Source organism: Muntiacus reevesi, chromosome 6 (genome assembly GCF_963930625.1).
Source record: "Muntiacus reevesi chromosome 6, mMunRee1.1, whole genome shotgun sequence".
NCBI lineage: Eukaryota > Metazoa > Chordata > Mammalia > Artiodactyla > Cervidae > Muntiacus > Muntiacus reevesi.
In genome coordinates, this window is record NC_089254.1 from 65,628,212 (window position 1) to 65,652,943 (window position 24,732).

Below are 24,732 nucleotides of genomic sequence, written 5' to 3' on the forward strand. Positions count from 1 at the left end.
TCAAGGGGAACCACCCAACTCTTAAATACATCTCATTTCACCCTACCTTACCTTCTAAACCAAGGTCTGGGTACACATGGTCCCTGAAATCTATGCCTAGATGGCCCGAGGCTTGCTCCCAGGGCCTGTGTGGGCCTCTTCTCTGGATCTGTCCTCTGGGTATGTGGCCATATTATCAGTGTGTAGGAGTAGCTATAAGTTTTGTTCAAGGGTGTGGGCAGAGCATGAAAAGGTGAGTGTATGCACAAGCCTCCTTGAGGGTGCAGGATGGAACCAGGGGTAGGAAAAATATATTTCTATATCTCTTAGGAATCAAGATTCTATATTCAACCCTGCTCTTCTACATTATCATGATGTGTATTTGTCAAGTTTGAAGAATATACCGTGTTTTAGATGATAGTTTTATTAGCTTGGCAGGGAACTTCTGAATATTTAGACACATGCTACCAGGTTAAAGTGATTCTTTAGTGCCAACAAAAAGTTCCTCAACATATGTACAAATAATATAATGTCTTGCAGCATATATAGTCGTCAGTGAAATCATCAGAATCCTGTTATGTGCCAGGATTGTGCCAAGTATTGAGAATTCATCAACCCCACCTGTGAAGCTTAAAATCTAGTGGAGAAAATAGACATTTATCACACAAGGATAGAAACATATAAAAATGTTAACTATAAGTTCACATGCCATAAAGGAAAGATCAGTCAGTTCAGTCACTCAGTTGTGTCCAACTCTTTGTGACCACATGGACTGCAGCACTCCAGGCTTCCCTGTCCATCACCAACTCCCAGAGCCTACTCAAACTCATGTCCATCACGTCAGTGATGCCATCCAACCATCTCATCCTCTGTTGTCCCCTTCTCCTCCTGCCTTCAATTTTTCCTAGCATCAGGGTCTTTTCAAATGAGTTAGTTCTTTGCATCACGTGACCAAAGTATTGGAGTTTCAGCTTCAGCATCAGTGCTTCCAATGAATATTCAGGATTGATTTCCTTTAGGATGGACTGGTTGGATCTCCCTGCTGTCCAAGGGACTCTCAAGAGTCTTCTCCAACACCACAGTTCAAAAGTATCAATTCTTCAATGCTCAGCTTTCCATATAGTCCAACTCTCACATCTGTTCATAACTACTGGAAAAACCATAACCTTGACTAGACAAACCTTTGTTGGCAAAGTAATGTCTTTGATTTTTAATATGCTGTCTAGGTTAGTCATAGCTTTTCTTCCAGGAGCAAGTGTCTTTTGATTTCATGGCTTCAGTCACTATCTGCAGTGATTTTGGAGACCCCTAAAAATAAAGTCTCTCACTGTTTCTGTTGTTTCCCCATCTATTTGCCATAAAGTGATGGGACCAGATGCCATGATTTTAGTTTTCTGAATGTTGAGTTTTAAGCCAACAGTCCATGAAATTCTCCAGGACAGAATACTGGAATGGGTAGCCTTTCCCTTCTCCAGGGGATCTTCCCAACTCAGGGATTGAACCCAGGTCTCCTGCATTGCAGACAGATTCTTTACCAGCTGAGCCTCAAGGAAAGTCCAAGGGAGAGGTACATGATGCTCACAGGAGAACCTAACCTCGTCAGAGAGGTCAGGAGGGCTTCCCTGAAAAAGAGACAGTTGGGCTCAGGTTTAAAGAGTGTGAATGAAGCCCAGTGTGGAGGAGAATAGTCAAGAGTCTTTACTGCTAAGAGTTGTTTCAGAGGTTTGGGAAAGAGATGACATTAGCTCAATCTAGAGAAGATGATGACCAAGGCAGAAGAGATGGAGATCCTTATGCGGTCAAGTTTTGGGACTTGGTGATGGACGAGCAGAAAGGAAGGTGTCAAAAGTTGAGTCTTAGCTTTTGATTTAAAATCCTGTGTTTTATTTAAGAGTTGCCACTGATTCAGTATTTAAATGAAATAAAAATGACAGCTACACAAAGCCTAGGGATCCGTATAACTTCCTTTTAAAAGGGCCTCACTAATAAAATCTTTTGAACTAAGAATTTGTTGCAAAATTGACCTGTTGACTATTTTAGTAACAGGCAAATATGCAAATATCTCTACCAGGAGCAGTAGCACCCAGGTTGGCAATTTACAGTTCCTTCTTCTTTTGAGAATTACATGGAATTTTTACTGATACGAATTGTAATTATATGCAGAATGAACAAATACATATGTTTTTTTTCCCAGAAAGATTGTATCTTTTTTAAGGAGAAGCCCCCACAAAACATTATTTTTCCATTTGATGTATCTTACTCTGTTCAGAGCTGATGGTAATATGTAAGATATACTATTTTACACACTGTAAGAGAATCACATTTTTATTGACTGTATATTGCTGAGGAATAAGCTTCTGTCTTCCTCTTTTATTAAAAGTATTTCTGTTGGCAGGGATTTAGTGAGACTGGATAAATAACTTATTTGGTTGTGTTAAAACTGGCAACAGCTCTAGTTATCTTGTAAAATAAGCATTGATAAACTTAACATCATAATAGAAATTTTTATGTTACAATGATCTCTATAAGCTTTCAATATGTATCTATATCCTTAATACAGTTCATCTTCAAACTCAAAAGAAAACTTAGTATAATAGCCTTTTGCACTCTTTTAGCCATGATTTTTTTATGTATTATGTTACCCTGGAGCAAACTGGAGAAAAAAATTGAGCCCATGAGCTAGATATTATTCCTCATGTGGAAATAAATTTTGTTATTTCAACATTGAGAAGTTAGGAAAGTTGATTATATTCACTTTGGTTTTATATATGGAGAAATTATGACTGAAAGGGTCATATATTTATATTATATGTGTCTTAGATTGGCAAACTGTGGCCTGCCACCTGTTTTTATATAATCTGTAAGCTGAGAGTGGTTTTTATATTTTTTAATGAGTGAAAAAATCAAATGGGTAATATTTTGTGACATATGAAAATAATATGAAATTCAAATTTAGGTGCCCAGTTTGTGGGACACAGCCATGCTCACTAATTTGCATGGTATCTATGGCTACGTTTGAGCTGCAGCAGTAGATTGAGTAGCTGTGACAGATCCTCTCTGGCCTGAAAAGCCAAAAATATTTACTATCCACTCTAGTATAGATAGCCCTTTATGCAAGAATTGAAATTATTTAGGCAATTCAAAACAAATTGCTTGGTTTTGAAATAGGGATGGCAGAAGTATGAATTGAGCTGAGTAGTATAAAATGTCTCTACCATAATGATAGATGCAGCAGAGCATTTGCTTTGAGCCAAATACTCTTTTAATTACTATATATGTTGCATTGACTCCTCTCCACACTGTTAGTCTGTCTCATTTTATAGGAAGCATCACAGAGAGATTAAGCAACTTGTCCAGAGTCAGTGTTGAAAACAGGCTAGTTGTGTGCTTTCAATTTTATCTCGGTGGTTTTCTTACCAGTATGTATCTTATAAGTATTTTCCTTTCAAATTAAATTTCTTAACTAAGAGATATTTTCCGTAGGTTGATGCCCATTCTTTCTTGTCACTCAGGGCACTCCTGGGCTGTCATATAAATATATTACAGTAAAAAAAATACTTGTTTTTTTTAAAAAATGGACTTAAATGTTTTTTTCCTGTGTTTATATCAAATTTATCACCATATTTTTTCTTTCTCTCTCTCTCTCTTTTAAAAAAAAGCATTTAATGTTACTTTCCTGATCAGAATCCTCCAGTGGTTTCCCATTGCACTTAAAGTCAAGTTTTAGTTTCTTAAGAAGGCTCACATCATGTTTTGCATGCTCTGTCTCTGCCTGCTCCCCAGTCTCTTCTTGTGTCAGGCTTCCCTCCCCTCAGTCTGCTGGAGCTGCGCTGGTCTCACATCAGCGCCTTGGACAAACGTTCTTCTTTCTGCCTTGATCTCTGCTGTTCTTTGTTCCTCTGCATTGTTCAGTTTCAGCTTAAAAGTCATCTTACAGCGGCTTCCTTGAGCATCCTTTCTAAAATAAGTCTCCCTTCTTGCCCTCTGCATTATTTTCTATCCCTGTTTGTTTCCTAAGAGCACTTATCACAATTTGTAATGTTTGTGACTTTTTATTGCTTGTTTTTTTCGTTCACCTCCCTCACTATATTGTAAGCTTTGTAAAAGAAGGGACCATGAATCTTATTTACCATTGTAATTTCTGTGCAGTCCCCAACATTTAACAGTCTCTCTCTGTGAAAGGAATTAATGAAAGAGATCTACTGTCAGTGCTACTGTTTAGTCTGAGACCTCATCACACAGAATTACTGTGGTTGTCTCATAAGCTAAAAAATCTAAGTTTCTTTTATGTTCCCAGTTCCATCCTACCAGGTTGATTTTATCAAAATGCTATTTTGATAGAATCATTCCCTTCTTCAGGATCCTACAGTAATTGCAGATTGCCTTCTGAATCAAGCCCAAATTCCTTTGCTTGTATTTTAAGACTCTTCATAGTCATAATCTTTGATTTCTCTTTCCCATAACCCTTTGTGTTTATTAGGCTGGCTTCTTTTATAAGACCAGCATTTGTCCTTAATGCTGCTGTCTGCAACACTCATAGAAGAAGACCTGCAGCTTCCATGCCTCCTCCAGTAAACCCAGTCCTTCATCCCTAAAGTCCCATTGTAACTATTGCCTGACCTACACTTAGATTTTGATCATGCCCTTTAATTGAGTCTCCAATGTAAATCTTGGTTGTATAATGATATTGAAAATCCTTTGTGAAAGTTTTGCCTCAACATCTAATAAGAAGCTAATTCTAACTTCAGCAGAGTATGTTTTATAAAATGATATGAATGGAGGTACTTTGTTGTATGGTTGTTGATTTGAGGATAGAGAAATCCAAAACTTACATAATTTCTATCTTGGATACTAATTAGGATATTTGACATCAATGAACAAAGTCACATTTATCTTTATTAAATTTATTTGAGTATAGTTGGGCTTCAGATTTTTCTGATCTGTGTTGTATAGAGAACTGCTCATATAATTAATGGTATTCCATTCCATTAATTCAGAATTTGTTTGGTAATAAAGACAGTAGGTTGTGTTCTCTCTGTAAGGAAAAGTGAGTTTATTCATTATGCAAAAACATTGAAGAGAAAATTATTATTATAATATTATAATATATATTTGTATAATATAGTATAAATTATTACAAAGCTTTATTATTATTAGAATCATCCTTATATTTTATAAACAGATATCTAATGACAGCAATTACAAATAACTCTGAATAGCTTTATAAAAGCAGGATGCCCGCATCAGAATTTTATTTGGAGTAATTGATACATTCAAATTTCTAGTCAATAAAATTAAGAACAGTTAACATCACTGTCTTATAAAGTTTTTTTAAAAATTCAGTTTTGTTATCCTTTTAAATTTATTGCCTCTTAAATAATTTCAATTAGTGTATTTAACCTTCTGAGTTTTTTTAAAAATTCTAGGCTTAAATTTAGAATGTCTTAACTATTAAGGCAGATATTACACAGTCTTAAAAAGTCTTGAAAGCTAAAAAACTGCTTTTAACATTGACAAGACAAATCATTGCTTGCTTTTCTTATCATATCACATATTTGAAAGAGATGAAATAAATTTCTTCTTGTTTTGCATTTATTTTATATATGGTAGTATATAATACATTTATAATACAAATGTATATATAATATATAAATATAATATAAATTAATTTATAATACATATATAATAGTACATTTTATATATGTAGTACTTGATTTATGTTTATATTGCTGCTACTCCTAAGTCACTTCAGTCGTGTCTGACTCTGTGCGACCCCACAGACGGCAGCCCACCAGGCTCCCCCGTCCCTGGGATTTTCCAGGCAAGAACACTGGAGTGGGTTGCCATTTCCTTCTCCAATGCATGAAAGTAAAAAGTGAAAGTGAAGTCGCTCAGTCGTGTCCGACCCTCAGCGACCCCATGGACCGCAGCCTGCCAGGCTCCTGCGTCCATGGGATTTTCCAGGCAAGAGTACTGGAGTGGGGTGCCATTGCCTTCTCTGATGTTTATATTATGTAAGCACAAAATGTATTATGTTTAGAGCCATTAAGAAATATATATGTTTGATATGAAGTGTTACCTACTTTCCCAGTAAAGTAACTTGCCTAAGGTCATCCATCTATTGAGTGGAAGAACTTGAACTGGGAAACACAGTGCTGTCTGACTGCTGAGTCATGACTCTGACCAATGTGCTCTTCACAGACATGCAGCTGATCACAGTGCAGAATAATGAATGCAGTGATAGAAATATGCCCGTTGACTTAAAGTTATTCGCTGGTCTTAATGTCCTTTTTATGAACTTGAAAGTCTGAGTGTGTGTATAGCACTGATTGTTAGCAGAACCATAGAATATGGAGCCAGAAGGGCTTGGAAAACTGTCAAATATTGTTCTAAGTGCTTTACAAAGATTATCTTATTTAATCTTCACAACAATTCTATGAGATCTGTGCTCTTACTGTTTATTTCTGCAGCTTAGGAGACAGGCTAAATAGAGGTTAAATAACTTTTTCAGGGAGCCTATACTCCACCCAACCCTCTACTTTTTAAAAATAATTAATTAATTTATTTTAATTGGAAGCTAATTACTTTTCTTATAAGCACTGTGAACTCTACTTCCCTGAAAGGCTTTTTTCAGCACTTAAAAATAAGGCTTTCTTATTCACCAGTAGTGACTTTTCTGTAACAAACAACTTTACACTTGTCACTACAATTCTTACAGCGTGGCAGTGTTCTTGCTTAGGTCTCTCTGTGTTCAGAGGTCAAGTCAGGGTCATCAGATGGATTCTGTACTATCTTTTGTTACCGTGGAACTTATGTAAAATGTAATTAATGGGATTGCTATGTCAAAATCGGTAGCTCATACAGTTGTATATTTCCAGTATTTTATTAGTTTAAATACATACAAATCAGCTCATTTATAGACATGGAGTTGTAAAGCAATGGGTATGTATGTATTATTTTACCAAGAACTTAGTCTATTTTCCTGTTTTTACCCCCCAAATACCATTCATGTGTCTCTTTGACATCTTTATTACTCATTCCTACAAGTACATTTTTTTTTTTTTATTAGTTGGAGGCTAATTACTTCACAGCATTTCAGTGGGTTTTGTCATACATTGACATGAATCAGCCATAGAGTTACACGTATTCCCCATCCCGATCCCCCCTCCCACCTCCCTCTCCACCCGACTCCTCTGGGTCTTCCCAGTGCACCAGGCCCGAGCATACAAGTACATGTTTTGTTGTTGTTTGCTGGTCTCAGCACCACACTCTGGACTGTTGTGACAGCCTGTTACTCTCGTTATTTAGCATTTGTATGTTTGTGTGTGTACAAAAAAGGAACAACTGCTTTCTGCAGACATTTGTGTACTCATTTATATTCCTAGTGGTGACCTCACTTGGAAACATACTGCTACCCTGTGGATAAGCAGAAGAATACACTCCTGGGGGGTGTGGATCGATCGGTCTGTTCTTGGTACTAAAAAAGGTGTCTCAAAAATAATGAAAGAAAATTAAAACTAAATCATTGGGAGTCCTGCTCATCTGAGGAAATGTTAAATAGTCAAAGAACTGTTAATGTGCACAATTTAATATTAGCAAATTTCATCAGAAACAAGTTTTTTTTTTTCTTCTGTTATTTTGTTTCATTGGAGAGCAAAATATCTCATTTTATCTCTGAAAAATCTGTAATTTAGACTTGATTTTGTATTATATTTCGGTATCTGGAAAGATTTTATCAACTGCCTCACTTCTTCTTCTGGCTTGTTTGGGAAGGTATTTGAATTTTACCCTCTGGAGCTCAAGGAACAAATAGCCACCATCTCTAGAGAATATATTTCATGTTAAATGTTTAAAGTGTTTGTTCTTTTCTTTAAGTATAGAACATTTCTAAACATTTAAAATTTCCTTTTCTCTGAATAGCAAATCAATTAGTAATTTCAACGTTTTTGACCTCCTAAAAGTTCCTGCTACCATTTCGGTTCCCCTGTAGAACTTTCCAGATTCTTTGGAGACCAGAATCACTGGTTTGTGAGACAGAACATTTGGGAACAGTAAGTAGTTTGGCATGATGAGAACATAGACTGCAGATGTGTGAAAGATGAAAGAAGATGGAGCGATAGGCAAGAGATAGATTTTGAAGCACTGATGTATTATGCTAAGAACTTAGGCTTTATCATATGGACATCATGGAGACATTGTAAGATCTTAGTGCAGGAATGACATATCAGATTTGTATCTAGGTATGTGGCTCAACAAGTAAAGAATCCGCCTGCATTGAGGGAGACCTGGGTTTAAACCCTGGGTTGGGAAGATCCCCTAGAGAAGTGAATCGCTACCCACTCCAGTAATCTGGCCTAGAGAATTCCATGGACTGTATAGTCCATGGGGTCGCAAAGAATCGGACCCAACTGAGCGACTTTCACTTTCACTTCAAGAGCACTTAGCAGGCTTTCCAAGTGGCGCTGGTGGTCAAGAACCTGCCTGCCAATGCAGGAGACTGAGACTGGATTTTGATCCCGGGGTCAGGCTGATCCCCTGGAGGAAGGCAACCGGTCTAGTATTCTTGCCTGGAGAATCCCACGGATAGAGGAGTCTGGTGGGCTACAGTCCATAGAGCCGCAAAGAGTCAGACACAACTGAACTGAGTTAGTACGTGCACATGCAAGAACACTTAGCAGAAGTTTAGAGAATGGAAAGACCAAAAGTAGGGAGAAGCTGTTGTGATGATTCAAGTGAGAAATGATGAGCCTAAACTAAAGAAATGGTGCGGGAAGAAGAGGGGGGAATAAATTAAAGAGATATTTCAGAGATAGAGTTGATAAAATTTAGTATTGTGAAAGTGAAGGAAAAGAAGTTGAAATGAGTTTGAAGTTTTGTTGTGACCAAATAAATGTGGGAACATTCATTGAGATAGAGGTTATAAGGAGAGGGAATGGTTAGGATTGCGTCGATCATAGTGACCAGAAAGTGAGTAATGCGCTAGTTCAGTTTTGGACACGTTAAATTTAGAAGGTGAAACATTGTCAGCTGGAGATATGGATTTAGAATTTAGGAGATAGATCTTCACTAGAGTCTTCAACATATAGGAATCTGTGGGAGTTATATGTGTGATTAAAATTATGCTAGGAGGATGTGTAGAATTTTAGAAGTGATAACACTGAAATGGAGTTCTGGGGGGATATTGACATTAAGGACTGTTGTGAAGAGAATTAGAATCCAAAGAAGTAGACTGAAAATAACCAGTATAAGAGGAATGAGAGAGAATGGTTTGACTAGAAGCAAAAGGAGAAGAGATTTTTAAAGGAGGGGTGAGTGGTCAATAGTATCAGTTGCTTCAGAAAGACCAAGAGAGATAAATGCCAAAACTGTCTATTGAATAAAAATGAGGAAAGCGTGGTGGTTTTATGAGATAACTGTGCAACAGTATGGGCAGAGTTCAAATTGTAGTGGACTGAGGATTAAGAAGTGAAAATTACAGAAGCGAACTTCTTTTAAAAAAAGGCTTGCTATTGTTTAGTTGCTAAGTCATGTCTGATTCTTTTGTGACACTGTGTAACCTGCCAGGCTCCTCTGTCCATGGGATTTCCCAGGCAAGAATACTGGAGTGGGGTGCCATTTCTTCCTCCAGGGTATCTTCCCCACCCAGCAATCGAATTTGGGCCTCCTGCATTAATTGCAGGTGGATTCTTTACCTCTGAGCCACCAGGGAAGCCTTTTAAAAATCTAGGGAGTGCCAAACTGTGGTACGTACCTACCCTGGAAAAGGACTCAGCAGTACGAAGAAATGAACTGTTGATACAAATGGCAACTTAGTTGAATCTCCAGGCAATACTTTTAAATGAAAAAAGCCAATCCCTTAAGGTTACCTACTGTATGATCCATTTACATAACAGTTTAGAAATTACAGAGTCATAGAAATGGTGGACAGAGTAGTGGCTGCCAGAATTCAGAGATAGAGGAGGATGCAGTTATAAGAATGGATGACATGAGGCATCTTTGTGGTGTTGGACCTGTTCAGTATTTTGATTGTAGTATATATGTTAATGTACATGGATGATAAAGTTGCATAAAACTTAATACACACACTCAATTGAACATAAGTAAAACTGGGAATATCTGAAAGAGATTGATGAGTTGTATCAATGTCAATAAGGTTGTGACATTATACTAGTTTTGTGAAATGTTACCATAGGGGGGAACTGGGCAAAGTGTTTAAGGGATTCTCTACATTATTTCTTATGACTGTGTGTAAATCTGTAATTTTCTCAGTTAAAAATTTTAAATGTTCATATAGTGAAGGAAAGGGTTTGCAAAGTTTATGGTGGGACTTGATCCTGTTTAGGTGTTGCAGAGGAGGCAGCAGTGGAGAGGGAAAGATTCAAGATTCAAGGAAGAGAGAACTTTCTCTGAATCAGGAGGGAAAGTATAAGAATGGGTATGAATATAAATGTGTGTGTATGTGGAAAGCTGAGAAAGTTCCCTCTTGATAGTGTCTGTCTGTCTGTCTTTCTTCCCCTCTTCTCTATGTAATTCTTAAAAATGACTCTAATTATTGCAAATTATTTATTCAATAGCTGTGATGTTTGGGTTCCCTAACTTTCAAAAGTTCCCTTTGGAATAGTATTTCAGTTCAGTACAGTTGCTCAGTCGTGTCCAACTCTTTGCGACCCCATGAATCACAGCACTCCAGGCCTCCCTGTCCATCACCAACTCCCGGAGTTGACTCAAACTCATGTCCATCGAGTCAGTGATGCCATCCAGCCATCTCATCCTCTGTTGTCCCCTTCTCCTCCTGCCCCCAATCCCTCCCAGCGTCAGGGTCTTTTCCAATGAGTCAACTCTTCGCATGAGGTGGCCAAAGTACTGGAGTTTCAGCTTCAGCATCAGTCCTTCCAGTAAACACCCAGGGCTGATCTTCTTTAGGATGGACTGGTTGGATCTCCTTGCAGTTCAGGGGACTCTCAAGAGTCTTCTCCAACACCACAGTTCAAAAGCATCAATTCTTCAGCGCTCAACTTTCTTCACCATCCAACTCTCACATCCATACATGACCACTGGAAAAACCAAAGCCTTGACCAGACAGACCTTTGTTGGCAAAGTAATGTCTCTGCTTTTAAATATGCTATCTAGGTTGGTCATAACTTTCCTTCCAAGGAGTAAGCATCTTTTAATTTAGTAACTCCTTATTCTAAACCAACATATGTGATGTGATGCCATTTATCCATTGACGTGAAAGTGAAAGTGTTAGGTGCCCTCAGTCATGTCTGACTCTTTACGACCCCATAGACTGTAGCCCACTGTGTTCCTCTGTTCATTGAATCCTCCAGGCAAGAATACTAGAGTGGGTAGCCAGTGCCTTCTCCATTTATCCATTAGAGGCAATTAAAAAAAAAAAGGAGTTTGTTAACTTATGTTACTAGTACTCTCCTTTTTTTTTTTTGCAGTTGTAGTCTAATTTAACCCAAAATATTTCCAACAGTGTTAAAAAAATTTTATATTGATTCTAGGTGCTATCCATATTCTTTTTGAGCTGTAATTTAAATCAGTACTACATACATGTGTTACTATTTATAGCATATCTTGAAATCCAAAGTTTTTAAATGGTATTGCTAGCTGACAAGGCATTGGCAAAAGAAGCAATGGAATGATGCACATTCATGTAGAGAAAGAGTGAATCAGGATGGCAACCCTGAAATGAGGAGGCTTTGAGATATTAAGGGATTGACTGGCTACTCACTGGGAGAGAACTCCTTGATGGGTAGCGTATGTAGGCATGTATATACACATCTACCACTCCACAAGCCATCTTGTCCTTTTCTCCACCAACGTGCATTTCAGCAAGATGAAGCCACAACCATTTCTCTCCTCCTTCCTGCCTTTCAAGATACATGTTGCTCTTTTTGAAGACTTTCTCTCTTCACAGTTGCTCCTGATGGACTTTTAAAAACTTGTGCCTGTAAAAAAGATTGGCATGTAGGAGAAAGACGAGAGGTGTGCTTCAGTGCCCTTGATTTGGTTTGTGTTTTAAGATTATACAGTAACTTACTGTTTCATCACATGTTGTTTTCCAGGTGCAGAACATGAGCCCTTTACAGGCAGAATCTGTGCTGTTTTTTATGTCTTTTCAGGGTATAACTCGATTCTTGACGTATACCAGATTCATAATAAATGTTTATTGTTCACTGAATAATGACTATCATACATTATCAATATGGAATATAGACTATGTGAAAAATATTTTCCTTTGAAATAAAGTTCAGAATTGAAGTTAAGAGGTTTAGAGGGAGAAGCAAAGGGGAGAAATTGGTGGCAAGTGCCCAGCGCTGCAGCCTGCTATCCACCTGCAGAATCACTGTGTTAAACTGGTGTTTGTTTATGCTCCTTTGAAAATGATTTAACTTGAAGAGACAGAGTGCATGGAACTGAGAAGAGCCTGTAGCATGCCGAGAAATGCTTAAGGAGAATGCTCACTTAATACAAATGATCTTACCTTCAGAGAGGTCAATAAATTGCCTCAGGAGGTCAATAAATCTCAATTCATATAACCTGAAATAAAAGAAAAGGAGGGTTTTGGCCTTTATATCCTCAGTGGGGAGACAGGAAGAGAGAAATGTAAAATGACACCTCATCCCATTCTTCTGGTGTTCTCGGCCAGTCTGTAAGGAACAGCCACATGAGGGTGCAGGAGGTTATGTTTGTGGCTGCTAATGGTGGGCTTGTTTGGTTACATACCTGAATTAGCCCCTCAGTTTGGGGGAGCTTAAGGTGAGTCTCATCTTCAGATCACACCATGGGTACTTCTGGAGAATAGTATTCTTATCCAACAGGGTTGTGTTTGATGGGTGACAGACAGTTCCAAGACCATCAATGAAAAAGTGAAAGTGAAGTAGCTCAGTCGTGTCCTACTTTTTGTGACCCCACGGATGACAGCCTACCATGCTCCTCTGTCCAGGCGATTTTCCAGACAAGAGTACTGGAGTGGGTTGCCATTTACTTCTACCAGAGGATCTTCCCGACCCAGGGATCAAACCCGGGTCTCCCACATTGTAGGCAGACGCTTTACCATCTGAGCCACCGGGGAAGCCTTAAGTGGATTTCTCTAAAAAGTTCATACAGACAAAGCATTTTCACTGCATCCAGCATTAGCCAAAGGAAGTGAAGTTTCTGATTAGTGCTAAAAGTTTATTCATCAATCTTTCTAGGCCCTGTGTGTAACTGAATGAGCATGTAGTGTAACTATAAAGTGACATTTTATATCTGACACCAATTAAACTTACATGCCATGAAAATAATCAGCTCCCACAAAACAAACACGCACATGGATTTAGTTTCACTTGGAATTTCCTCTGGCTAGCTGAATGTTTGCCAACTGCTTTGTGAAGTACCACATACAAAAAGTTCAATAGGCCTTGGTTTTTCTGATATTTATATAGTGCTTAGTGACTTAAATTAGAGTTTTATTTCTTTTGGAGGGCATAATTTGACTTTATGGCCCATATGGTTACTCAGTTTCAACGTAAAAAGTCAAGTTAATCCTTATATAAAGATATAAAGAATGCTTCCATAATGTGGAAGCATTAAAATCTTTACTTTAAAATCTTATTTATTCAACCTGCATTTATTAAATGATTATGTTTCAAGCACTGTACAGTGGGAAAAAAAGATGTATAAAACTTGAGTGGTCCAGCCCTCAAGTAGCTTTTGCCTAAACCTGTATCTTCCCAAACCTGTTTGTTTTCAAATGCAGCTTTCTTTTTGCTGGTTTTATGATGTCATTTTTTTTTTCCCCCCAGTGGGTTTTATCATACATTGATATGAATCAGCCATTAGTTACACGTATTCCCCATCCCGATCTCCCCTCCCACCTCCCTCTCCACCCGATTCCTCTGGGTCTTCCCAGTGCACCAGGCCCGAGCACTTGACTCATGCATCCCACCTGGGCTGGTGATCTGTTTATGATGTCATTTTTTAATGATGTCATCTTTTAGCCACACATTGAAAGAATAACCTGCATGAAAGTAATTCAGCTTTTACCTTGATTATTTAAATTATTTTAATAAAAATACTTATTTTTGCTTTATGTGTAGTATTTATGCATTGTTTTCAGAATGAACTAAATCTATGCTACTTTTGTCAGATTTGTACATTTAGTAACAATCAGCTTGCTAATTTTCACTTTATAACTGAAGATAGTAAATACTAAGTTATAAATATAAAGAAGCCAGCTACATAAATATTTATTCCATTTTAGTAAATAAATATTTATTCTGTAAATATCTATATGTTTTTTACTAATTAAATACACAAGCATGTGCTGTGCTATGCTCAGTCACATCAGTCGTGTCCAACATTTTGTGACCCTATGAACTGTGGCCTGCCAGGCTCCTCTGTCCATGGGATTCTCCAGGCAAGAATACTGGAGTGGGTTGTCATGCATTCTTCCCAGGGGTCTCTCCAACCCAGGGATTGAACCCACATCTCCTTCATGGCATACAAATTCTTCACCTACTGAGCCATCTGGGAAGCCCAGAGACACAAGCATGCATATTTGTATAAATTCTATATAAAATGTACATATGCATATCCAACTCAAGCCTAGATTTGTACCTGTCACTGATATTCAAGTTCACTGTAATTTGTGAATATCAGTTACATCACCTAGTTGTCATTAGATATATAGGAGGTCTGTTTTATTGTTGAACTCTATTGGTTACTTTCTCTTCCTTTTAAACCATCAGGCAAGTTTAGACAAGAGTTTGGTCAAGAGTTCAGATTTGTTTTCTGTGACAAGTCTCATGGAAGAGATATAGAAACTAGACTGCTTAATTAGAATAAGTTGGCAAATCTTTTGGTTTGAGGCCTCAGGTCCCAGACTGATTATTGTTTAAAACTCTTACTATCACTAGCTGTACCTAGGGGTAAGTTGGCATATTAGTAAGTCTTAAAACTTATCTTGCAGAAACAATTCCCTCTTTCTCTTTGTTGTAGGAAATTTATACCATCTAATGTAAACAATAGAATAATGACTGTTTTGCTATAAGTTGTAACCAGAAGGTTCCTGAAAGGAGTTAAGATTTTATTTCCTAAAATAAAAAAGATTTTGTTTCCTTTAGAATATTATTAGGTAAGCCTTACCTAAACAGTCATCATACTTTCCTCCAGTTTTAGCATTATTTATTTTTTTGATGGGGTATAAAATGTATGTGGTAAAGATTTTATAAAACACCTTTTTTTTTGTTTTTATAAAACAAATCTATGTATTTGAGTATTATTAGAATGTAGAACACTAGAGTTGAAGTTTACAAATGATCCAGTCTATGCCTGTCATTCCATAAGTCTAGGAAGGTTGAATCTTCTGGGTACCCACAGTGAAGTTTAGAGGCTGACAGGAGTAGTTTTCTGACTCCTAACTTATTTTTTTCTTCTTCTTCTACTAAGGATTACTATGGTATTGCTATTTTTTTATTGCACAGGTTATGTGCATTATATAAGGTACTATACCTGGTTTCTGTACAGTTACAAAACACACACACCACACACATCGTGTTGGCAGAGCAGCTATTGCTCTATACTAAATATTCAATCCCCAAGTTGTAGTCCTTTGTCTGGCTTTCAGCTTATTCATATGAAGAGTAGTCAACATTTTCACTTATTAGAAATATTGGGAAAAAGTTAGAAAATCACCATTTGCAGTCATGATAGAAATAATTAACTCAGGCAAGAATCATAAAAGAATATTAAAGCTTATGAGTGGAAAGCTTGAGGAAGAACAGGACATTACTATCATCGCAGGGAGTCTCCCCATAAGATACTTATTAACTGTAAAGTGAAAAACAGTAATGTCACAGGGTGGAGAAATGTGACCGATACCACCTTCCATAGGCAGTAGAAAGTAACATCATGTGTAATGGGACAAATTGATGGCAGGCACCTCCTAATATGTGTGCTAAGCCAGAGTAATGGGATGAGTTTTGAAAAAAATAATCCTTACTACCTTTGTATTTTTGGGATTCCTTAGAATAAAAAAATCCAGGCTTTATATCTGTTATGTCTGAATCTACAGAGAAGTGTGTGGTGTTACTAGATCACTTTTAGTGTGACCACTAATTTTCTTTCTTTGAGATTTTCTTATATGATTTTATTAATGTGACTAAAAAATACAAGAAAATGGCTTTATTGACATTCTAGAAAGTGAAGTGAAGTGAAAGTAAATACTTGCTATTATTAAAATATAAATGAAATATTTATATTTCAATATTTAAATATTTCTCTAGGAAATAAAATATTTAAAGAAATCTGAAGTCTCAGATAACAATTTCTTCAAAACATGTGACTTCAGTTGCTCAATGACATACTGCTGCCACCTCATTATATCCTAAAGAAGCAACTAATGCTTGACTAGCAAGCTAATTCAGTTAAAATTCATTGTTAAGAGGCCACTGTTACAGGTTTGATCTTATGTGGGTATATTTTTTTTCTCTGGCTGTGCATGTAACATTGGCAAATTGGCTTGCAAATTTAAGACTTTAGTTACTTGGATGTTTTAAATAAGTATGCAAAATCTTTGAAAGGGATTATAAGTTGCCTTCCTTTGAAATATTCAGTTACCTTCACCTTAATAGTTTTTTAAAAAAGCACTATTTCTTAGATTATTTTAGTTGTATTAAATGTATAAGCTACTTATGAACTATGAACAAGTCATTTTATTATGACTTAAAAAATAAGTCAGATATTATTAATAACTTTTCTGGGATATATTGGACAGTACTGTGTGTGTATATATTTTGCATACATGCATACACACATATACACACATTTTACATTAAAATTTCATTAAAATAATCACGTTTAGAGTCTTAAGGAGTGTCTTTAGTATTTTTAAAGACAACTGATAGTAGACATAAAAGATTTCAATATGAGTAAATGTATAGTTTGCTTGCACAGTAGATTTTTAAAAGTTACGTGTAAGTGAGCTTTGCAATATCACAGTTTAAATGTACTAGAGAACTACCACTATTTCAAGATGGTATGAAATGGCATTGATGACTCTGGTCTTTAAGTAATTTTTGTGGTTTAAATGAGTTTTGAAATTTATTTTTCTTAGCTGTTGGCAAACTTCTCTACTTACCTAATGTGCTGTATTCCTGACTTGGACAGATCACCTATAATGTTGAGCTAGTATTGCTGTCGTTTTATTTACACTGTGCATCAGCTTCTTTCAGTAAGGCTAATTAGAACCAGTTATAAGATTTGGTGATGTGTATAGTTCTTTGTATAGCAAATGCAGCTAAGTAGCAAATTATTTTGCTTACTATCTGAGAAGCTGTTAGATTTTAAGATTGCATTCTTAAAATATGCAGTATACCATATGAAATATTTTTGCATTACAAATGTTACCCTAAATTTTCAATTGCTAGTTATCATTTTTAACCTATTATCATTTATTTTTAAACATTACATATGAATGTATTATACTTAAGTTTAAAATGATCAGACTCTTAAAATTACAGTATTGGCTTTTAATTACTTTGAAGACTAGATGTTGCACTAAAGTGGAATTTTATATGGAGAAAGGATTATTTCTACAAATATTGAATTAGAAAGTGAACTTGGAAATCTGTTTCTTCCTTGTTATTGTTCCCTCTCATCTCCTCCTTCACCACTGAGTTTTTTAAAAGACCGCTTATCTTTTCCTGGCTCCCCTTTCTCCCATTTAATTTCTTAATTACTCATGGTTTCTGCCAACAATACCTGCTCCCTGATATCTCAGCAGGATCACTGCAGCCTCCGAATATGCATCTTCAGTGAGTAAGTTTTAGCATTTCTCCTTCTTGGCTTTTCTGAAATAATTGATACTACTGGTCTTCCATTCTTCTCTTAAGATCCTGTTCTCTCTTGGCTTTTGGTGAAACAGTTCTCTCCTGGTCTTCTCATATTGTTTCTTCTCAGTCTTTCTGTGGCCTCCTCTTCCTCCCAGGAGGAATGAGACATGCAAGATTTAATAGTTTGTTTGATATTCCTTTTTAGATACAACTAACCAGAAGTTGTATATGTACAGGAGTGCATGTTGTCTTTTAAAAAATTAATTTTATTCAACATATTGAGTGAGGAAAGAATTTTTTTTAATGTCTATTCTTTATTCTTAATTTGACATGAAAATTTGCATTTGCTTTTTCATAAGTAGTCTCAAGGGTGCATAAAGACTATCTAAATTGCAATAAACTTCATTAAGGAAATTTCTGTTAGGTCTTTAAATAAAATTTAATATTTTCCTAGAGAGGAATGTCATATCATCTAATTGTTAAGGATGATTAAACTTTTTATTTTATAACTGTATAGCATCAGTTTCTGTTAGCACAGAGCACTTTACTTGTAATATTGTCAATCACTTTTTAGAATGAAAAATGAATCTTTTTTTTTCTATTCAAAGCCTTAAATATAATCCTTTTTTGAAAATTTCTTTAAATGTAGAACTTTGAAGTACCATTAGCCGAGAACTTTATATGTAAGAATTCTACTTTACATATAAGAATTTTACTTTATATGTAAGAATTCTCCAAATGGTTTTATACAAATGAGCTTCTTCTCTTGGCCACAAAACTTCTATTTACCTTGACTTAAATTAATAATAAAGCATACTTTATGAACAAGCATTCTAGAATCTGCCAGAAGACTTTTCAAACCAAAAATAAGGATACATTTCATAAACAGGGGCTCAATAAATCAGGAGTGACTAGAGTTGGGAAGGGGTTGTGGGGGCCTATTTGTAAACTTTGAGTTTCTGAATGTTAATTTTCAGCTTCCTTTTTAGAAGGCCACTGTTTGTAGAGTTTATCCTGTCAGCAGTATCCTGTGTCAATTGTCAGGTCATGTTTAACGTGTGGAGATGTATTAATCTGCCATAGCTAGCACTCTGAGAGGCTGGGATAAATAGTGGGCTCAAGCAGATGAAGAGGGATTAACTATGTGGATTGAGCAAACTCTTCAATCACTGAACCAGTGATTTTACAAAGGATTAGCTGCTGCTTTTACAAATATTGATTACTGATTTGCTACTCGGAATGGAGATGACATACTTGTGCAGTTGCTGTGTGGTGTGCTATCTGAAGTGAACATCATTCATATTAATGGATTTGTCATAGGCATTATAGAAACTGACAGATTTATTATAGCAGCAGTTGCTAGAAATGTTATGGTTAAGGTTGTGTCAGCATATCTATTAAAACTTCAGGATTTTGGAAGTTTATAGTGTAGCCATAAAATTTATTTCCCAGGTGGAATTTGGAATACCAGTTATAGCCTGGCACAATTATTTTTGTGCATATTTTTATATGAATCAGTCTAAAAGCATCTAAGTCGGCCTAAAACAAAAATGCATTGTTAGTATTGTAATGTTAAAAACTTTAGATTTATTTCATTTTGAAAAAAATGAATTTATCATAAATGCTTGTTTTTGTGACCAAGAACATGTCTAGCCCTTGTGAATTTCTAGAAATTCATCAGTAATTTTTTTTTTATCAGTATTTTTCCCAGAATATGGTTTATCTTGAATCCTTTGGTTGCTTCTGTAATCAGGTGGAGAGTTTTGGAAAATATAGAAATATCTGGATAATTAAAAATCAATGACAATTTTGTTTCACTGAAGTGACTTTTTTAGAATACTAAAAAAATCAGTGATAATTAGAATTGTATCAGCAAAGATAGCTTCCTTTAATATTTTTGAGAAATTGATCTTCTTTCTTACAAATGTTTTTATTATGTCATTGTAGAAAGGCATTTCAAAGAGCTGAGCTTTATCCTGAAGGATGAACTGGACTCTTTCTAGGCAGTGAGGATAGAGAGAGAGATGATGAAGTGAGGAAAGGCATAAAGAGTAACACATTCCAGGCAGAGTGAACGCTAGTGTGGATACAGGAGACTTGGCCTGTTTGCACGTTCGCAAGGGTATATCTTCATACTGAGGGGTTTGTTTTCAAGTTGTACGTTTGTATTGATTAAATGAAATCTTCTAGATCTGTGGTTGAAATTTTTCTTACTGTGATTTAATAATATAAATTGACTTAATTTAAATTGTTTAAAAATCTGGAGACATTCTTTTTTGTTTTTCATTTAAAAATTCTGTCCTGCATTCAGTTCAGTTCAGTTCAGTTTCTCAATTGTGTCTGACTTTTCTACCCCGTGGACTGCAGCACTCCAGGCCTCCCTGTTCATCACCAACTCCCGGAGTTTACCCCAACTCATGTACATTGAGTCGGTGGGTTAGTTCGTTATTTTTCATTTTTAGTAAGGTTTGTTTATTTATTCAGCAAAATTTGGTGAGTATTACTGTGTCCCAGGTGCTAATCTAGGCCCTGGAGATACACAGTGGGTAAGACAGTGGAGTCTCTGATTTCACATTCTAGGGGAGGTAAGGACAGCTGGGAAAAGACAATAAATCAGTAAACATTCATCTTTTCTCATGTTTATTGGCTTTTGTACTTATTCTGTGAATTGCCTGGTTCATATTCTTCACCTGTTTTTCTATTAAACTGTTAACTTTTTCTTGGGGCTATGCAGGAGTTCATTGTAATGGCATCCATGCAAATATTTTTTCCTATTCACCCCGTGAGAAAGTCATTCTTTGACAAATTAGTGATTATACTAGTTCTTATCCATGTATGGATTTGTAATTTGTTGTTGTTGATCCAGTTGGTAAGGCAGGTCTGACTCTTTGTGAGCCCATGGATGGCAACACGCCAGGCCTCCCTGTCCTCCGTTGCCTCCCAGAGTTTGCTCAAGTTCATGTCCATGAAGTCAGTAGTGCTGTCTAACCATCTCATCCTCTGCCGCCCTCTTCTTATTTTGTCTGATGCTGGAAAAGATTGAAGGCAAGAAAGATTTCTAATATCATACCTGATTTCTTTGATTGGTAAGAGATCACTGGACCAAGTATCAAATTACCATAGGTTTCTATCTTCTGAGGGGTTTATGAGTTATTTCTTTTCTCTAATTTAATGTATTTTGATCATTTTAAAAAGTAAAGTAGAACTTTGAATCTTGCAGATGAGGCTATCCAGATGAAGGGAACTTAATCAAATTAATTTAGTTACTAACTATAATTGCATTCCTGGAGAGATATATATTTTTATATATATATATATAAAATATTATATATGTAAATTTTTTCAGTGAGAATATGCATCATGGTCTATTCAGATATGATTTAATTACAGACTGAATTTGTGGAGAAAGACATGTAATGGAATATCTTACCACAAGAGCTTACCATATCTGCATTTATTTTGAATAAGTTTTGTTTTATGTTTTATCATTTATTCACATGGAGTAGGATGTATATCCTTTGGATTTTAAGTCTTTTCCATGTTTTTAAGAGGTCATTGTGTATTTTAAATATTCATGAGCAAACTAGGGTTCTGAGTTCAGACAGTTTCACTGCCCAAACTCCCCTGAGGTATCTGCCAGCACCTTACATTGCAGTGAGGTACCACAGCTGAACTGTCTTGGTGGATGTTCACGTGTGGCTAAAAGGCGCTGTCTGTCACGTGAAGTTGGATCCATAGTTGCATGTTGCTGACAAACATTTTATTTCATTTAATATTCAATGAACTTCTTTTTGAAGTTTTAATTTGAACAAAAACTTTAGTAGTGACTTTGTTCTGGTAATGACAGCTCTTAATTAGGAGAAAAGGAGACCAGGGACAGTTGGACTGTGTCAGCTTGTGAACCTGGGGCTGAGATAGTCCACACAGTGAACAGATTACTAGATTGCATTATGATGTGTAACTCATGGTCAATGTCAGTTAGAATATTTGGCAGTTGACTTTTTATATCATGGATACTAATTTTTGAAAAATATGCTAAAATCACATGGTTAAAAATGGGCAATTTTAATACTATATGTGCAGTTCCAATTTTTTTTTTCTTTGCACTGTATTTCTTACTTTATGTTGGTTGTTACAAAGTGTAGAACTGAATTGGAGTGTTATTAACTGTGAAAGTGGGTGTTAAGATGGAATGCCCTTTTTGCTATTCAGTTATGAAAGCCCTTTACCTGCTATCTTGCCCCTCACTCTTGTGTTTCCTGTCAGTTTTCTCTTCTTCTTTTTAGCAGTGGGGGACCACATGGGCAATGGTTAGCACATATAAAATGTTTTTGGAATTATTTTAATGACTGAAAAGTTATATACACTGTAAACAAAATCACTATCCTCATGATCACTTGGGCATTTTCCCTCTGTTTTCAGTGTTGTGGCTGCGGAAGTGTATTTTATCTACTTATTGATGTTCTTTTAATTTTATATTAAACATGTTTAGAACGTATTTTATAAATTCTATAAACTAGTACTAGATGAGGTTTTAAAATATACCATCAAGAACAATGTCATTTAATTCAATGTTGTGCTTCTATATTTTAAATACGTACCCTTGGTGATTTTGGTGCACACTCAAGTTTAAGAATCACTGTCATGATCCCTTGCTCAAAGCCTAGTAGAAAAAACAAACTTATGAACACATTATTTTAGGCTAATACTGTAGGTACCTTCTGAATGTCTCTCTCCTGAGCCAGTCCCACATTTGACTGTTAAAAGTTACTCAGAAGTTGATGACCAGAAAGATGATTACGCATAGGGTATGCTTTTATTTTCAGGTACTAGAGGAAAAAAACATGCTATGCATTAACTGTTCTAATATTGAAGTTTCAATTTGTATGCTGTAGTAATTTACTCAGTTACATAAATAACAATGTTTTCTAATTCTTTCAGTTACCCATGTGTCTAAGATTACCAGTTCATATTGTAGAGTAGACTCATACTCTTATTCTCAGTAACATGTTGTTCTCTGGATGTTTTATTTAGGTAAAGTGGGCATGTGCAAATGTTTTGCAAGCTAGAATTATTCTGGCATGGAGAACTTTAAGGACAGCTGCTGATTTGTTTTTGTGTTAAGGTTATCTTCATCCAGGCCCTACAAAGCTATTAAACCTTACAAATTTATATGTAAATTTATAAATAAGAGTATACATCAACATTACTTCCAGTTTGGCTGCTTGTTAAGTGATATGACTCTTAGGCAGTAACAGAAAAGAGCTGTCTTAGCTTCTTGCAGGGGTCGTATCTTCTGCCTGGGATTTAATATTTACCAGAAGTTTGATCAAGACAAGTAGTGTTTTAGAGGGATTGTCTGAAAAATGTTCAGGGTGCTTATTCCTATAGGCATTCTGTGATTTTATCCTTAAGTTTAACAAAGCTGTTTGGTAGTTATATACTTGGGCTCCCTGGTTTTGTACTCTGTAGAATTGCTTCGATTGAATCTTACTTCAGCATTATGCTGTTGGCTCAATATGAGTGATGTTTACAAAGCAACCCTATGAAACTTTTATTTTACTTACTGTAAAAATATTATTGAGGACATTGTGACCACATGGGAGAAATTTCTTTCTTATTTCAGTGCTGGGAACCAAGAACAGTTGCTGCTTGTTTCTCCCTGAGTAATGATTGTATTCATCTTATGGGCAGTGAATCACATAATTTATTGTTTCTTGCTTCATGTTGAGTATTATAAAGCTTTTAACTGAATTTTTGCCCCACTCCTGATAAGTAGTAGTTTTGCATTTCCAAGTTTTGTGTTATACCCTGACTCCTAGTTTTTTACTTATGTTTTATTTTTTTTAGTTTGAAATAGTGTTATTTATAGAAAAGTCAAAAGAATAGTGCAAAGAATTCCAAATATACCCTTTACTCATAGTCCCTTAATGTTAGCTTTTTCTATACAGGTACTTATTTTATATATATATATATAAATATACACACACAAACACACATACAAATTTCTCCTGTTTGCTTTTAATTTCTTTACCAAATATATCTATACAAGTGCCTATGAAGGGAAGGGAAGTGGGAGGGGGGTTCAGGATGGGGAACACATGTACACCCATGGTTGATTCATGTCAATGTATAGCAAAAACCACTACAATGTTATGATTAGTCTCCAATTAAAATAAATTAGTTTAAAAAATAATTCATACAGCATGGTAAAAAAAATGCTTGTGAAATGCTTTGTGGGGGAAATAAAGCAGTGTATTACTAAATCACTAGGTAAGGATGTGTTAATTTCATACTTATATTGAAAAAAGAGACTTACAGAAAAATATGTTTCAAATGAGAGGAAGATAAATTGTGTGTGTGTGTGAATGTGTATGTGTGTGTCTGAGTGAGAGAGGGAGAAAAGAGAGATAGCATGCATGCATTTCAAGAGGATCCTTGTAACACTTTGAATGGCAGAATCAATCCCAACTCAATAGTTTAGGTTAGTCATAAAATGATTTCACAGTTGATATTTTCATACTAAATATTTTTCACTTATTTTAACCACCCCTCAAAAATAGATTCTTTGGGAAGATGGGAATAGAATGTTTATGTATGTATGTATGTTTATGTATCTGTTCTTCAAGGCAGAAACAAAATGTATCTTTTATTATATTATACAATATAGAAGACATTCTGTGGATTCCTATTTCAGATACTTCAAATATGATCTTATATTGTTAATGGGTCTAAACTTTTTATACACAGAATAGGAAAAATAAATCAATGAAAATGAACTTAAAGAATATTTTAAATTAGAAAAATGTTACTTTTATTCTAAAAAATAATTATAAAAATTTGTAGCTTAAATTTAAAACATAAAACAGTTACAAAAGAGAAAAAAATAAGATTGCTGTATAGCCTATGCTAAAGTAAAACAGTTGAATGG

General features: G+C 35.7%; 1 protein-coding gene across 1 annotated transcript in view; it reads left to right on the top strand.

Annotated features, from left to right (window-relative positions):
• Positions 1-24,732, top strand: part of SKAP2 (src kinase associated phosphoprotein 2) — a 163,568-nt gene that overhangs the window by 58,150 nt on the left and 80,686 nt on the right. The gene's annotated exons all lie outside the window — the stretch shown is intronic.